A 5,220-nucleotide genomic window follows, 5' to 3' on the forward strand; every position below is an offset into this window, starting at 1 on the left:
ACAAATAGGCTGATGGAACATAACCTACTACCAAACCCAAGAGAATAAAATAGTAGAAATATTAGTGATGATTTAAAAATGTTCTTTCTTTTTGTCTGTCACTTTGTCTCTTTCTTCATTCACTCATTTAATTGAGGTATATTTGACATACATTACATTAATTTCAAGCGTATGATATTTGTATATATTGCAAAATGATCATCACAATAAGTCTAGTTAACATCTATCACCACACCCTACAAGAATTCTTTTCTTGTTATCAGAACTTTTAAGATCTACTCTCTTAGCAACTTTCAGATGCAATACATCATTATTAACTATAGATGCTGTACATTACATTCCACAACTTATTTATAACAGGGAGTTTATACCTTTTGACCACCTTCACCCATTTTGCCCACCCCACTTCGACCCCCACCTCTGGGAGCTGCTGATCTGTTCTCTGTATCCATGAGCTATTTTCTTCCATGGCAGCTGCCTCAGTCCCTGGGCTCCTTTGGTATAGATCCACTGATTCATTATTTTTCAGTTTTATTTGTATACACTCTCTTTTTCTGTCAAAAGTATCCTTTTTCATCTTCTCCAGACAAACTTTATTCTCTTCGCTTCCCCTTCTCTAAATTCAATTTTATGCCTTAGTTTCATCAATAAGACAAAAGCTACCTTTGTATTCCACTCTGTTTTTATTTTTTTTAATTTTTTAATTTTTTTTGTTTTTTGTTTTTTTTTATAAATTCTTTTTTTTAATAAATTAATTTTTATTGGTGTTCAGTTTACCAACATACAGAATAACACCCAGTGCTCATCCCGTCAAGTGTCCCCCTCAGTGCCCGTCAACCATTCACCCCCACCCCTCCCGCCCTCCTCCCCTTCCACCACCCCTAATTCATTTCCCAGAGTTAGGAGTCTTTATGTTCTGTCTCCCTTCCTGATATTTCCCACACATTTCTTCTCCCTTCCTTTATATTCCCTTTCACTATTACTTATATTCCCCAAATGAATGAGGATATACACTGTCCTTCTCCGATTGACTTACTGCACTTTGTTTTTATACTACTGTTTAATTTTGATGCTGCTTCATTTAATAATTAATGGAATTAATTTTTTACAGCAGTTTTAGGTTTATAGAAAAATTGAGCAGAAAGTACAGAGTTCCCATATACCCATTCTCTGCCTCCTACTCCCTACACAAAGTTTTATTAACATTTTGGATTAATGTTAACATATGTTAAAATTGATGGACCAATATTGATGCAATATTATTAACTAAAGTCCATAGTTTACATAGTTTTCAATCTTTGTGCTGTAGAGTTCTATACCTTTTGACAAATGTATAATGTCACGTATCCCCCATTATAGTATCAACAGAAGAGTTTCATTGTCTTGAATCTCATGTTCTACCAATTTATTGTAGGCCCTCCTATGTAGGACCATCCATCTGAGTACTTGGCAATCATTGATCTTTTCAATATCTCTGTTGTATTGCCTTTGCAAAAATGTCATATATTTGGACTCCTACAGTCTTTTACTTAGTAATATGTATTTAAGTTTCCTGCTTAATGATTTTTGTGGTTTTATCACTCATTTCTTTTTATTACTAAATAACAATCCACTGTGTAGATGTATCATAGTTTGTTTATCTATTGAAGGACATCTTGGTTACCTCTAAGGTTTTGCAATTACAGAAAAGCTGATGCAAATTGAGTTTTTTCATATTGACATGTTTTTCCAACTCATTTGGGTAAATACAAAGGAGTGCAATTGCTGGATCATATACTAAATGTATGTTTAGTTTTGTAAGAAACTGCCAAACTCTTTTGCAAAGAGTTTCTTTTTTTTTTTTTTTGGATCATTTTTTTGCACTTCATATTCTACCAACAATGAGAATGAGAATTCCTGTTGCTCTTTATCTTTGTCAACACTTGGTGTTGTCATAATTTTGGATTTTAGCCATTTTAAAAGTTGTTTAGTGGTATCTCATTGTTTTAATTTGTAATATTTTTAAAATATGTTTTTGCCTTTTTTGGTGAGGTATTTGTTCAGATATTTTACCCATTTTTAATTGTGTTATTTGCTTTTAATTGTTGAGTTTTAAGTGTTCTTTGTATATTGGAAACAAGCCCTTTGTCAGATAATTGCAAAGATTTTCTCTTCATCTATAGTTTCTCTTTTCATTCTCTTACTAGTGTCTTTTGTAGAATGGAACTTCTTAATTTTAATGAAGTTGAAATTATCAGTTTTTAACTTTCTTAGGTTGTGCTTTTGGTGTATCTAAAAGTCACCTTCAAACCTAATGAAACCTAGACTTTCTCCTATATTGTCTTCTAGAAGTTTTATATTTTTGTATTTTATATTTAAATCTATGATCCATTTTGAGTTAACTCATTCCCACATCCACTTCCTCTCTGTAAACATCAGTTTGTTCTGTATAATTAAGGGTCTATTTCTTGTTTTGTTTTTTTTTTCTCTCTCTCCCTCGCCCATGATCATTTTGTTTCTTAAATTCCACATATGAGTGAAATCATATTTCTCTGAGACTTATTTCACTTAGTATAATACTAACTTCATCCATGTCATTGCAAATGGCTGAGAAATATTACATTGTATATATCTCCATTATCTCTACCTATCTACCTACCTACCTACCCACCTACACATCATCTATCAATTTACCACATCTTTTTCCATTCATCAGTCAATGAACATTTGGGCCTTTTCCATAATTTCACTATTAGTTGATAATCAGGATGCATGTATCACTTTGAATTAGTATTTTTGTATTCCTTGGGTAAATACCTAGTAATGCAATTGCTGGGTCATAGTGTAGTTCTATTTTTAACTTTCTTTTTTTTTAAGATTTTATTTATTTATTCATGAGAGACAGAGAGAGAGAGAGGCGGAGACACAGGCAGAGGGAGAAGCAGGCTCCATGCAAGGAGCCTGATGTGGGATTCGATCCCAGGTCTCCAGGATCACGCTCTGGGCTGAAGGCGGCATTAAACTGCTGAGCCACCCGGGCTGCCTATTTTTAACTTTCTGAGGAGCCTCCATACTGTTTTCCAGAGTGGCTGCACCAGTTTGCATTCCCACCAACAGTGTAAGAGGGTTCCTCTTTCTCCATATCCTCGCCAACATCTGTTGTTTCCTGTGGTGTTCATTTTAGCTGTTCTGACAGCTGTAAGGTGATCTCTCATTGTAGTTTTGATTTGCATTTCCCCAATGATGAGTGATGCTGATTGTTCTTATGTGTCTGTTGGCTGTCTGAATATCTTCTTTGGAAAAATATCTATTCACGTCTTCTACCCCCTTGTTAGCTGGATTGTTTTATTTTGGGTGTTGAGTTTTATAAGTTCTTTCTTTTTTTATTTTGGATACTAACCCCTTATCAGATATGTCATTTGCGAATATCTTCTCCCATTCCAAAGATTGCCTTTTAGTTTTGTTAATTGTTTCCTTCTCTGTGCAGAAGCTTTTTTTTTAATAATAAATTTATTTTTTATTGGTGTTCAATTTGCCAACATACAGAATAACACCCAGTGCTCATCTCGTCAAGTGCCCCCCCCTCAGTGCCCGTCACCCAGTCACCCCCATGCCCTGCCCTCCTCCCCTTCCACCACCCCTAGTTCGTTTCCCAGAGTTAGGAGTCTTCCATGTTCTGTCTCCCTTTCTGATATTTCCTACCCATTTCTACTCCCATCCCTTCTATTCCCTTTCACTATTATTTAACCACATAATGTTTGCCCTTCTCCGATTGACTCATTTCACTCAGCATAATACCCTCCAGTTCCATCCACATCGAAGCAAAAGGTGAGTATTTGTCGTTTCTAATGGCTGAGTAATATTCCATTGTATACATAAACCACATCTTCTTTATCCATTCATCTTTCGATGGACACCGAGGCTCCTTCCACAGTTTGGCTATTGTGGACATTGCTGCTGGAAACATCGGGGTCCAGGTGTCCCAGCGTTTCACTGCATCTGTATCTTTGGGGTAAATCCCCAGCAGTGCAATGGCTGGGTAATAGGGCAGATCTATTTTTAACTCTTTGAGGAACCTCCACACAGTTCTCCAGAGTGGCTACACCAGTTCACATTCCCACCAACAGTGTAAGAGGGTTCCCTTTTCTCCGCATCCTCTCCAACATTTGTGGTTTCCTACTTTGTTAATTTTCCCCATTCTCACTGGTGTGAGGTGGTATCTCATTGTGGTTTTGTTTTGTTTTTTAAATTTTTATTTATTTATGATAGTCACAGAGAGAGAGAGAGAGTGAGAGAGGCAGAGACACACACAGGCAGAGGGAGAAGCAGGCTCCATGCACCGGGAGCCCGATGTGGGACTCCATCCCGGGTCTCCAGGATCGCGCCCTGGGCCAAAGGTGGGCGCCAAACCGCTGCGCCAACCAGGGATCCCTCACTGTGGTTTTGATTTGTATTTCCCTGATGGCAAGTGATGCGGAGCATTTCCTCATGTGCTTGTTGGCCCTGTCGATGTCTTCCTCTGTGAGATTCTGTTCATGTCTTTTGCCCATTTCATGATTGGATTGTTTGTTTCTTTGGTGTTGAGTTTAATAAGTTCTTTATAGATCTTGGAAACTAGCCCTTTATCTGATACGTCATTTGCAAATATCTTCTCCCATTCTGTAGGTTGTCTTTTAGTTTTGTTGACTGTATCCTTTGCTGTGCAAAAGCTTCTTATCTTGATGAAGTCCCAATAGTTCATTTTTGCTTTTGTTTCTTTTGCCTTTGTGGATGTATCTTGCAAGAAGTTACTGTGGCCAAGTTCAAAAAGGGTGTTGCCTGTGTTCTCCTCTAGGATTTTGATGGACTCTTTTCTCACATTTAGATCTTTCATCCATTTTGAGTTTATCTTTGTGTATAGTGAAAGAGAGTGGTCTAGTTTCATTCTTCTGCATGTGGATGTCCAATTTTCCCAGCACCATTTATTGAAGAGACTGTCTTTTTTCCAGTGAATAGTCTTTCCTCCTTTGTCGAATATTAGTTGACCATAAAGTTGAGGGTCCACTTCTGGATTCTCTATTCTGTTCCATTGATCTATGTGTCCGTTTTTGTGCCAGTACCACACTGTCTTGATGACCACAGCTTTGTAGTACAACCTGAAATCTGGCATTGTGATGCCCCCAGATATGGTTTTCTTTTTTAAAATTCCCCTGGCTATTCGGGGTCTTTTCTGATTCCACACAAATCTTAAAATAATTTGTT

The sequence above is a fragment of the Vulpes lagopus genome, chromosome 8, assembly GCF_018345385.1.
Source record: "Vulpes lagopus strain Blue_001 chromosome 8, ASM1834538v1, whole genome shotgun sequence".
Taxonomy (NCBI): Eukaryota; Metazoa; Chordata; class Mammalia; order Carnivora; family Canidae; genus Vulpes; species Vulpes lagopus.